Source organism: Sciurus vulgaris, assembly GCF_902686455.1.
Source record: "Sciurus vulgaris genome assembly, chromosome: 10".
Classification (NCBI taxonomy): domain Eukaryota; kingdom Metazoa; phylum Chordata; class Mammalia; order Rodentia; family Sciuridae; genus Sciurus; species Sciurus vulgaris.
Window position 1 is genome coordinate 128,362,867 of NC_136470.1, and position 12,988 is coordinate 128,375,854.

Here is a 12,988-nt window from a genome sequence, read left to right on the forward strand (position 1 = left end):
ACCTGCTTTCTGCAGTGACTCAGTGTCCTGGGCTGTTTTTATGGCCGCTCAGACTTCAGGGCTCTGCTGTCTCATAGGGTAGCCACCGGTCACTGTGATTGCTGAGCACCCAAAATATGACTTGTGCAACTAAGAAACTGAATTTTAAATTTTATTTATATTGAATTTAAGTTCTGGAAAATACATTTGGAGCCATTTGCATAGGTACAACTACTTTATAAGATTACAGATCAAGTATTTTCGCTGGAAATTTAGCCACTGAATTGAGAGGGGCTATCAATGTCGATTACACATTAGATTTCAAAGACAGCATAAAAATGTTATTTTTGATATATTGAGTTAAAGGAAATGTACCATTACAATTAATTTCACCTGTTTCTTTTTGCATTTTTAATGTAGCTTTTGGAAAGTGTGCATCTGTCATCCCAGCATCAGGAGTCTGAGGCCTGGGACCATTTTGAGTCCAGGAGGTTGAGACCAGCCTTTGAGATGCAAAGACCACTATCAAACAAAACAAGACAAAAAAATGTAGCTATTGAAAACTTCTTAAAATCACGAGTCAGAACCCTCCTTGGGTTCTTTCCATCTGCTGGCAGATAATGAGAGCAGCCCATGTTCCTTTGTCCAGAGCTCAGTCATGAAGCCACACCTAACTGCAGACCAGGAGGGGAAATGAAGTCTGCCCAGGAAGGAGAGGAAACAGATTTGGTGAGCAACGAGCTGGCTCTGGCACAGGTAGGGTGGAAAGTCTAGATCACTGGAGGAGACACACTCCACGTGGGTTGTGAAATTCCCATGAATTTGCAGAGTGACAGGGAATGAAGCTCTTCAAGAAATTCAGAGATGTGACCCCAGAGCCTACGGTTATTCAACAAAGAGGAGTATTTAGTAAATAGAGTCAGATGACATGTGCTTCAAAACTGAGAGCTTTTGAGGAGACAGGGACAATGGTCTTTTTTTTCTTGGTAGGACTGAGGATTGAACCCAGATGCCCTCTAGCACTGAGCTACATCCCCAGCCCTTTGAATTTTATTTTGAGACGGTGTCTTGCTTACTAAATTGCCCAGCCTGACCTGGAACTTGTGATCCTCCTGCCTCAGCCCCCTGAGTCCCTGGAATTATAGGCCTGGACCACAGTGCCCAGCCTTGGGGTGATGGTCTTGAAGCACAGAAGAAACGAGGACACCGCCTTCAAATGAGGTGGGTCCAAGGTGTGTGGAGAGAGAGAAAAGGCCCTGCCTACAGGGGCCTGACCAGAGGACGGGCTTCACTGCAGACCTTCAGCAAGTTATTTAAATATTCTGTGAGGTTTACTTGTCTTAAAATAGGGATAATAGTAATACTTACAAGGTTCTCATATTAAATGCAGAATACCTGCAAAGTATTTAACTTGTAGAAATGGCTACATAAAATAATTTCCTAGCGTTGTATTCAAAGTACACTAGATTCTTCTTCGTTCATCTATTTCCTCTCCTCTGTACTGGCCTTCATCTGCCCTTGCCCTGAGATAAATGAAAGTCATTAGTCAGCTTTGCCCTGGTTCTAGAACATGATTCACTAGCAAAATTCATCAGCTCCGTGTACATTTATGTGACCATTCAGAAGGAAAGGTCAGCTTTGACATGATGTAGAATCAATTGAATTTTTGACTCTATTTTGAGAAAGGAACACACATTTTTTCTACATGTAGAATAAAAATCTCATTTTTCAAAAGGAAAGAGCTTCGTGTGAGAAAAGGGAAGTCCTGGAGGAGGCTGTGGCTACTTTCCAGATTACAGATGAAAATGCACCACCTCTTTCCTATTGCCTAACGAGGGCTGGAATACAAATGGCAAAGGAGGCTGGAGGCTGGGCAGTCCTCCCGTGTCCCATTCTTTATTCCACGTCCAGAGCAGCACCCAGCGAATCCACCGCTTCTGTGAATATTGTCCACAGTCAGGGGCAAAACAGGACCTTCTGGACATGACGGTTCAGCGAGGGCTCTGTATTGCCCTGTGCTTTCCTGAGTGGGCATCCACGAACCACTCTTCAGATCACACCAACGCTCAAGAGCTTGTCAAGAGCTCTGAAATGGGACCGTCCTCCACCAAGAGGTACTGGGCCAAGTGCAGGCTAGGAGAGGAGGTAGGGGATTCTTCACTCCCCGGGGCTTGATGGAAACAGCAAGGGGCTGGGATGTAGCGTAGTGGCAAAGCAGGCGCTAGGCATGCAGGTGGCCCTGGTTTCATCCCCAGCCCCGATGGATCAAAACAAAAACCCCAGCCTAGTAGAAAGCACCATCCTGTGGTCGGGTTTTTTTTTTTTTTTCCAGCTCTCATGGTTGTTTGGCCCTGGAGGGAGGCCTCTGAATTTCTGTGATGGTTTTGTGAGTTTCCATCCACCAAATCTGGCATGCTGAGGAGCTCCTGGGGCTGCCTGTTCACCTTCACGAGCCCTGAAGATCCCAGTTTAAAGAATTAAAACCCAGGCCCAACTCTTCACCGTGTCGGCCTAGGATCTGACTTCCTTAACAAGACCGCTAAAGTGCAAAAAGTTAGATCAAGAATCAATGAATGGGATGGATTTAAACTAAAAAGCTTCTTCTCAGCAAAAGAAACAATCAATAATGAGAAGAGAGAGCCTACAGACTGGGAGAAAATCTTTACCATGCACACCTCAGATAAAGCATTAATCTCCAGGATCTATAAAGAACTCAAAAAACTTAACACTAAAAAACAAATAACCCAGTCAGAAAATGGGCTAAGGAACTGAACAGACACTTCACAAAAAGAAGATATATAATCAATCAACAAATATATTTTTTAAAAAGTTCAACATCTCTAGCAATTAGAGAAATGCAAATCAAAACTACTAAGATTTCATCTCACTCCAATCAGAATGGCAATTATCAAGAATACAAGCAACAATAAATGTCGGCGAGGGTGTGGGGAAAAAGGTACACTCACACATTGCTGGTGGGAATACAAAATGGCGCAACCATTATGGAAAGCAGTATAGAGATTCCTCAGAAAACTTGGAATGGACCCACCATTTGACCCAGTTATCCCAGTTTATACTCAAAGCACTTAAAATCAGCATACTACAGTGACGCAGCCACATCAATGTTTATAGCAGCTCAACTCATAATAGCTAATCTATCGAACCAACCTAGGTGTCCTTCAACAGATAACTGGGTAAAGAAAACGTGGTTGTCTGTAAAAGTTAAAAAAAAAAAAAAAATTTTAATTAAAAAAAAAAAAGAAAGAAAATGTGGTATATTACTCAACTTTAAAGAAGAATGAAATTATGGCATTTGCTGGTAAATGGATGGAGTTGGAGAATATCATGCTAAGCAAAATAAGCCAAACCCAAAAAACCAAAGGCCAAATGTTTTCTCTGATATGTGGATGCTAATTCACAATAGGGATGCGGGGGTGCTAGGGAAGAATAGAGTTACTTTAGATTAGGTAGAGGGCAGTGAAGGGACGGGAAGGGGTATGGGTGTAGGAAGGAGAGTAGGGTGAAACAGACATTATTACCTCATGTACCTAAATGACTACATGACTGATGTTATCCTACAATCAGAAAAATGAGAAATTATACTCCATTTATGTATGATTTATCAAAATGCATAAGTGTGTTCTACTGTCATGTACAACTAATTAAAACAAATTAAAAAATTAAAAAAAAAAAAAAAGAATCAGAACCCAGTCGAAAGAATTCAAGGCATGCCGGTGGGGTGGAGCACACCTGTAATCCCAGCAGCTTAGGAAGCTGAGGCAGGAGGATTGTGAGTTCAAAGCCAGCCTGAGCAACTTAGTGAGGCCCTAAGCAGCTTAACAAGAACCTGTCTCAAAATAAAAAGAATAAAAAGGGCTCGGGATGTGACTCAGTTGTTAAGTGCCCCTGGGTTCAATTCCTGGTACCAAAAAAAAAAAAAAAAAAAAAAAAAAAAAAGAATTCTTAACAAGTTTCATTGACGTGGTGCTGTAAGTTCCCATTTTGATGTCAGGAAGGTGTTCTTGTCCTAATTTTAGAGACAGGGAGTGGACTCTTTGAGCAGGGGTGTCCTGAAGTCACAGGGTTAGGAGGTGGTACAGAGGCCGGGTGGCACTGGTCCCCTGATGTCACATCCTGTGCTCTTGCACAATGTCCACCCTCTCCTGTGATTAAAAACTAAACTCAGTGAAGATGAAGTGAAAAACTGTCTCTCTGCTGCCTTGTTTTATCATAAAGCTCTGTGGCAGGACCGCCAGGGCCTCCTGCATTCTTCCCGGGGTGAGTCCTGGCCTGTGAAATCCCAGGCATGCGTGTCTGATGCAGGTGGCATCAACTGCTCTGCAGGCAGTGTTTCTGCTTGAGAGTTTCTCGATGATCCTTCCCTTTTAGCCAGTGACTCACTGGGCAGCGAGTGGTTTCCTGAGCCTGGTTGGTAAGTTCAAGAACCCAGCAATCAGTTCCTTCCCCTGCTCAGAGTCACACAGTAGTTCCCTGTTATTTCCAAAAGCCCACCTACATGTTTAGCAGGAAGTCAAGGGCCCACATGTCCTACCCTAAGTCTCTATCCCTGTGTCATACAGGGCCTCATTCCAACTGCATTTTTTTTTTTAAACCAAGGATTGAACTCAGGGGCACTTGACCACTGAGCCACATCCCCACCCCACCCCCTTTTAAATGTTTCATTTTGAGACAGGGTCTTGCTAAGTTGTTGAGGACCTTGCTAACTTGCTGAGGCTGGCCTTGAACTTGTGATCCTCTTGCCTCAGCCTCCCGAGCTGCTGGGATTATAGACGCGGGCCACCATGTACCGCCCAGGAGAGCTAGATCCTTACATGGGGTACTGATGGCTTCACAATTAACGTTTGTTACCCCCATCATATTAACGGTAAATATTTGTTAACTGAATGACTATTCCCAAACGGATTGTAAATCACTGGAAGTGTCTGCTGGAAGGGATATTATCTATGGCTGTCTGACTGGCTTCCCTTTCTATTCAAGAGATGAACCTGTCTTCCTGGTGCAGGGGCATGATCTGGAGAGAACAGTTAGGCCACTTTGGTAGTTTGATAAACAGTGGTCTCCCGGGGTGATGTTTTCTTTCTTTCTTTCTTTTTTTGGCTGTGCTGGGAATTGAACCCAGGGCCTTGTGCTTGCGAGGCAAGCACTCTACCAACTGAGCTATATCCCCAGCCCAGGGGTGATGCTTTCTGAGAGCTCACGTAGCCAGGTTCTCCCTGTCAACAGTGACTCACTGTGTACCTCTATCCGGCACACGGACACCTGCAGCCGTTGTCTTGGTCATCTCTTTTGTGTTCCTTCCCCTTTTAACTTTTCTTTTCTGGTACTGGGAGTTGAACCCAGGGGCACTCTGCCACTGACCTACATCCCCAGCACTTTTTATTTTTTATTTCAAGACAGGTCTTGGAAAGTTCTTGAGGATGGCCTCAAACTTGCAAACCTCCTGCCTCAGACGAGGCGCTGAGACGGCAGGCATGCCCTACCACCCAGGGCCTCGACTTTTCCATTGACTTGCTGAGTCCAGTGACTTGGGTTCCTGAGCTTTTTGCTCCCGGACGGGCAGGGCGGTACTACAACCAGTCATTGCATTAGGGATTGCATAACATGCAACCTCGGAAAAGAAACTCTGGTGGCTGATTGAAGCACATCAAATCTCTGAAGTCCAGAAGTCCATGGTAACGGGAAATCCAAGAAAAAACACAACTGTCGCCATCTGAACCCAGCGCTTTACTTTGAAAGTGGCTAAGCTAAAGGTGGAAATTAAGCATTTATGCTGGGTTTCTGGGCGCGACTCTGTTGCAACAACCAAAAAGCCTTGGCTGAGCAGGGACAGCTCTGCTTTACGGAGGAATCATTTTCTAGTCCGTAATAAAATTATTGAGTCAGACAAGGATTGTCAATTGAGGTTAAAAACCGCTATGGGTGGGGAGCTGATTATTCATATGGCACCAAAGTTTTAGCACTCAGATTACTTTCTGGTCACAAGAGATAAAAGCCTAACTATGAACGCCGTGGGTGTAACTCGGCGGTGGAGTGGGTGCCCAGTGTGCACGAGACCCCGACACCAACACCATCGAAAAGTACATAGTACAATGGTGACATCAGGCTTTGCCACCTTAACCGAGTGGTCATTTATGCCATTAGCATCACTGCTGGGGAGATAACCAGCTATTGTGTACCTTCTGATGGGAAAATAATGGGAAATGCAGACATGACATCCATCGAATTCGAGCCAGAATGTTTAACTTGAATCTAACCAAATGCTTATAATTATTTATATGAAATATAAAGGGATAGAGAAACTAGCTGAACATCTGTGTGGGGAAACACACAAATAGGAAAGATAGCACATTCTTTAGGATGATTGACCTGGGCTCTTTGAAAACTCAGTATAAGAAAAGATACTGTCCTAGGTTAAGAAAAGACACTGTCCTAGGTTAAGAAAAGATACTATTCTAGGTTCAAAGGCAGCTTAAAGACAATGTAAAAAAATGTTTAATTTTGGACTGGTTCGTGGTTTGTACAAATGATCTATAAATTTTAAGGTCCAAATGAGGAAATTCAAATACATATTAAGTATTATAATTTTCAGGAATCTTAATTATGTGAGAAATGAAAATGCCATTTTAGCTATACAGAAAGACATTCTTATTCTTTAGAAACGCATGTTGGAGCAGGGCACAGTGATGTCTGCTTGTAATCCCAGTGGCTCAGCAGGCTAGGTCAGGAGGATCGCAAGTTCAAGGCCAGCCTCAGCAATTTAGCGAGGCCTTACGCAACTTAGCAAGACCCTGTCTCAAAAGTTAAAAAATTAAATAAAATAAAAAGGGCTGGAGATGTGGCTCAGTGGTTAAGTGCCCCTGGATTCAATTCCTGGTAGAAAAAAAGAAAAAGAAAGAAATGCACACCGGAGTGCTTCAGGCTGTATCAGGAGTGAGCAACAAGGAGGATTTATTCCTCACTCGCCACGTCCCCATCACAGGTCGGTGCCACACTCCTCATCATCTGCCCTGGTGTGCAGGCTGAAGGAGCAGTTCCTCTCTGGGACATTGCTGGTCTCCTGGCAGAAGGAAAAGAGAGATAATGGGATGCAAACTGCATGGGACTCAGTCACAGGGCTTCACTTCCACTCACATTGTATTGGCTAAAGCGAGTCTCACGGTCAAGTCTAAGGTCAATGGGGTAAGGAGGCCTCATTTTCCCACGAGGCAGGGTAATAGAATCATTTAGAAATCAATGACGAGGAGTGCAAAGCATCTCAAACTCCAAGACCTAACAACAATGGCTTCTCAGGGAGAAAATTAGAATGTTAAATCCAGATGTTAGCGAGGAAGGTTGAAAATAAATGAACTTGGCTTTCGATTCTAAAAAAAAAATAAATAAGAAAAGGTAGACGGAAGGAATTAATAAAGATAAAACAGATAACATGAAATAGAAAACCAAGAACAATAGAGTTAAGTTCTTTGTTTTGAGAAAATCAGAACATAGAAAACCTCTGGTATGTACAAGCCAGAAAAGAAAGAAAGAAAAAAGATATAATAACATGAGGAATGAAAACAGGATGCAGAGATTTTTATCTATTTAAAAAAAAAAAATTTCCCCAGGGAGCTGGGGATATAGCTCAGTTGGTAGTGTGCTTGCCTAGCGTGCTTGCCTGGCGTCCTGCACAAGGTCCTGGGTTCAATCCCCAGCATCACAAAAAAAAAAAAAAAAAAGAATTTCCCCCCAGTACTGGGGATTGAACCCAGAGACCTCTACCACTGAGTCACATCCCTAACCCTTTGCCTTTCATTTTTATTATCATCATCATTATTATTGTTGTTTTGGTACTCAGGATTAAACCCAGAGGCGCATTACCACTGAGCCACATCCCCAGCACTTTTTATATTTTATTTAGAGACAGGGTCTCACTGAGTTGCTTAGGGTCTGGCTAAGTTGCTGAGGCTGGCTTTGAACTCTCGATCCTCCTGCCTCATTCTCCTAAGCTGCTGGGATTACAGGCATGTGCCACCATACCTAGCTGAATTTCATTTTGAAAAAATGTTTCCTTTGTGTTTTGTTTTGAGACAGGGTCTTCCTAAGTTGCTGGCCTCAAATTTGTAATCCTCCTCCCTCAGCTTCCCTATTCTCTGGGATTTAGGACCGGTGTCACCAGGCCCAGAAAGATCTTAAGTTCCTTTAATTACTGTGTACAACTTTATTCCAATGAATTTGAAAATCCAGACCATGGGGGAAAATACAAATTACCAAAATTGACTCAAGAATCAGAAAGTCTGAATTTACCACTGATAATAGAAGAAATTGGTGGTCAAAGGTTTATCTTCAAAAAAGAAAGTTCACTTGGCCCATAAGGTAAGGTTGCTCCACAAAGACTTGGAGGATGACATAGACTCCATTTGATGGGAAAAGTCTTCATGGTTTAGTAAGAGGTGGAGACATTGCCAGGTTTGGGAGCGCTTGCCTGTGATCCCAGCAACTCGGGAGGCTGAAGCAGAAGGATTGAAAGCTTGAGGCCAGCGTGGGCCATTTCATAAGATCTTGAGCTTACTAAAGATGTAGTTCAGCCGTAGGAGCACCACCCCTGGATTCAATCCCCAGTGCCACTACAAAAATAAACGAGTAAATAAAAGTTGGGACCTTACCAAGGGCAGATGGTAGCTCTTCAGGGTCCAAGTGATGAGATGAAGGAAGACAGGGGTGTGCGCTTCTGGAAAAGGTTTCCTCTCCAGTGACAAAGGAAAGGAGTAAAAGGGGCCTCTCTTCCGTCCCTGCTTTGGGATGTTGCCTGTGGATGTGCTGCAGCCATCTTGTGACCTAAGGTACACATGGCCAGAGTGACCGGGGAAGAATCTGGATGCTCCATGGTGTCCCTAAGGGCTGAACCAACCCTGGGACCTCCTACCTAAGAAAATATGTTCCTGTTACATAAACCACTTTGCTTTGGGTTTCTGTTGCTGGCAGCTGAACGCATACTAACTGAAATATGTGAGCTCTACCAACCTTTTATGGTTTAACTATACCCCGGATAATACCAATGGTTTCAGAGCCCAGGAAAAGTTCAAGACCTTCCAACTTGGGTTGGTCTTGCATAATCCTGATAGCACAACTGCATGCTCTCATACATTCTTTCTAAAAGACATCGTTCAGGCTAGGAGTGTGTTAAGTGGTAAAGCCTATATTCAGTCTGCATAAGACTCTGAGTTCTATCCTCAACACCAAAAAAATAAAATAAAATAAAATAAATTTTATTTTAAGTCCTATGCTGCAGTCTACTGAATGACTTCAGTGATGAAACAGACTGAAACCTCTGTCTTTAAGAAAAGATGTCCAAAAAAGTTGTTAGCTGAGAAGTTAAAGTGTAATTGAGTTTTGTCTGCTAAGATAACCTAGAAACAAACAGAATCTAGCAATGCTATTTGTTTCTTTGTCTTTTTGCAGTACTAGGGTTTGAACCAAGAGTCTCAAGTATGCTAGGCAAGCACTATACCATTGAGCAATACTCCAAGTCCCTAGTCTTGTTTTGAACAGCAAGATCTTGTGTGTGTGTGTGTGTGTGTGTGTGTGTGTGCGCGCGCGCGCGCGCATGTGCACTTGTGTGTGCTGGAGATTGAACCCAGAGCTTCACACTTGCTAAGCAAGCATTCTACTATCCTCAGCTTCCTGAGTAGATGGGATTTCAGGTGTGTACTACCATGTTTCACTATGAGTCTTTTTTTTTTTTTTTTTGCTGGGTGGGGAGGCAGGACTGGGGATTGAACCTAGGGCACTTTATTACTGAGCTACAGTCCTTTTTTTTTTTTTTTTTTTGTACTGGGGATTAAAGCCAGGGCCACTTAACCACTGAGCCACATCCCTAGCTCTTTTTTGTATTTTATTTAGACACAGGGTGTAAAATAAACAGGGCCTCACTAAGTTGCTGAGGCTGACTCTGAACTCTCGACCTTCCCTGCCTCAGGCTCCTGAGCCACTGGGATTACAGGTATGCGCCACTCCAGTCATTTTTTAAAATTTTTATTTTGAGATGGGATCTTGCTCAGTTGCCAAGACTGGCCTTGAACTTGCAATCCTCCTGATTTGACCTCCTGACTGCTGGGATGATAGGCATGCACCTCTACATCACAAGGGTCTTCGCTAGGATTCTTAAGTTTGATACACTGTTGTGGTTAAGAGGTGAAGTCTCACTATGCTGCCCAGGAGGGTCTCAAACTGCTGGGCTCAAGGAAACCTCTTGTCTTGGCCTCCTCAGTAGCTGGGACTACAGGTGCCTGCCACCACCCCTGGCTCCTAGTTCTTCAACTTTTGATCTCATAAAAACTAAAATAGGATTCTTGGCTAGAGCAGATTTGCATTTTATTGAAATGTTTGTGCAGGTTGTTGCCCGTATCATCGTAATTAAGCTTTCTCCTACTTCAGCTACATGTTAAGTGATGGGGCAGTTTATTTAGCTCAGACTGTTTCTGTGCCTGTCAGCTGATGTAATTTGCTGTTAGCAAGTTAATGAGCTGTTTTCAAGTTATTCAATAAATTAATAACTCAGGTGTGAATTTTTTCTGCTTACTAAAAAACTTAAAACTAAAGTTCAGTGAAATTTATGCTCCAAAATGAAAGTATTAACACCCTCATACTTTTGGCGGGTGAGTGGCCCAGTGGTTCCCTGCCAACAAGGCATGAAATCTGTGGGGATGACTCAGGCACAGGAGGTTAGCACTGGAGGTCGGGCAGACTCAGCACCGAGAGGCTAGAAGACAGCACCACCCCACTGAGGAACTGGGAAGGGAATGTAATTACTAGGGACCTAGTAAGTTGGGGACAGGAAGGTAAGGCAGGTGCCCAATGCCAATAAACCCTGAAGCCAAGGTCAAGGCAGGGGCAGGACAGAGGAAAACAATGCTATCCTGAGCATCAGAGGCCGAGCTGGGCCTGCAGGCAGGAGACGGGGTTAGTTAAGAGCCAGGCAAAGGCCCCAATACCGTTTCACTCCACGGGACACATGACCTCTTCCTCAGCATCTGAATTGCCATCACAGAAGGCCGACAGACTCTTGCTATAAAAAGAAGACCCTTTTATTTCCTGGGTCTAAAAGGAGCTGACCCTGGGGGGAAAAATCGTGAAGACAACAGGTCTAGTGTTTGGTGTGTGTGTCCCTTTCCAACCTCCAAGTGAACAGCAGAAATCAAAAGCAGCCCCAAGTGCCTGAAGGACATCCACCTAACTAGGCCCCTCTTCCAAAGACTTGGCAAGCGAACGCTTTGCTCTAACTTCCAAAGTAACTGGGGATCAGCTCTGTTTGCAAATCCAGGGAACACAAAAGGAAGTTCATCTCTGCTGCCACTGGCCTGTTGGGGAGTTTCCCTAAAGGCCATGGGTGGTCGGGGACATGTCAGCTCTTGGGATATGTCCTTCAGGGCAGGGACAGGAGGCCAAGATGGAGGTTAAAGAATGCATTGGAGTTTCTTCTTGGCCAATTTGCACTTGTCTTGGAAATAAGTTGAACTGTTCTACCTCGTCATTTTCTCCCTCGTTCTCACCCAAGGACTTCCGTTAAAGTGTTTGCTAGAGACCAGAAAATAGAATCTCGGTAAGAATTGAAGGAGAGTTTACTTCTTACCTTTTTCCTCGTTGGGTTCTGAGGCCTGCCGTGGTCCTTCTGTGTTTCCAACGTGTCTTCCCTTTGCCCTTTCCTCCCCCACCTTCCGACTTTACCTTAGGCATGCCTGCCCTCAAGCAAGGATCCTGGGACGGGTATGGAAGCCCACACTGTGAGGATCAGAGCATCCTGTTCACAAACAAAACGTTTCTTCGTTCAAGACGAGAAAATATTAGCCGGATCCAGTGGCGCATGCCTGTCGTCCTGACTGCTCAGGAGGTTGAGGCAGGAGGATCCCTTGAGTCCAGGAGTTCCAGGTCAGTCTGGGCAACTTGATGAGACCCCATCTCAAAAGAGTAAGAAACAAGGAAGGAAAGAGCAAGAGAGGCACAAGGATTTCAGAGTCCACGGAGCGAGCAAGCTAAAGTAAACAAAAGTGTGCTCAGGCCAGTCGTGGTCCTGTCCCCAATACCCCTCCTCTCGTGGTGTCCTGGAGGGACAGCTACTTCACAACTTGGTTCTTTCAGAACATGGTGTGGAGAGTCAGGCACAGTCAAGGCCTGGCTGAGATCAGCCAGTGGTACTTCTCTCTCATGACTGGCGGTGCTTTCCCAAAGGAGAAACCTTAATCATCTGTCATCTCACTTACAGCTTCCTGTTCAGTCAGTGGGACCCTCCAGAATAGAGGAACGCTTCCTGCCCCTTCTTATTTTGTATGACCCACGTGTTAGAGAGATCAAGTTTTCTGACCCAACTCCTTACAACTACCAAATGCTCTTCCTACCTCCCCTCTAGAGAGTGTGCTTATCTGTGCTTATCTGTCCTTGACCCTTTGAAAAGCAGGACTCTGTTTTTGAATGTCAACTCACATCAAAACATCATTATAAATCTTGTACCTGGAAAGGATCTTTAAGAACATGTAACCCAAGAGGTCTTAAGCTGAATGTAGGTTTGACAGGTCTATCAAGCCCCCACACGGTGGAGGACACGGCATGGAGACTTGCCTGGGTGTGGTGTCAGGTGACTGGATGGCTCTTTCCCTTCCTTTCCCAGAAACCTGGAAAAATGTAAGGAACCAGCCTGAAAAGATGGTCATTCTTGGGACTTTTTCTCCAGTTTCTTTTCATACTATTCCTGGACTAAGGTCCAGTTCTCACTGCTTGCTCTTAAGAAGGAACCTGGAAATGGAGTAGGAAAGAATGGCTCAAGGCCCGGAGCCAGCCCTGAAGAAGGTTTGCTGAAGGAATCAGCAATGCATGGATGACTACAGGTTGAAACGCAAGGTTTTCTTATTTTTATTGTTCTTATTTTGAGACAGAGTCTTGCTGAGGTGCTCAGGTTCGCCTCAAACTTGTAATTCTCCTGCCTTGGCCCCCTGAATAGCTGGAATTACAGGTATGCACT

The 12,988-nt window shown here is 44.3% G+C and overlaps 1 long non-coding RNA gene across 1 annotated transcript; it reads right to left on the reverse strand.

Moving 5' to 3' along the window:
- Window positions 1-762: 762 nt before the first annotated feature.
- Window positions 763-9,758, reverse strand: LOC306670923. The gene is made up of 3 exons (XR_013766537.1): window positions 8,640-9,758; window positions 6,906-7,057; window positions 763-858 (listed from the first exon to the last, which is right to left on the reverse strand). It is a non-coding gene; the product is annotated as an uncharacterized lncRNA (long non-coding RNA).
- Window positions 9,759-12,988: the final 3,230 nt, after the last annotated feature.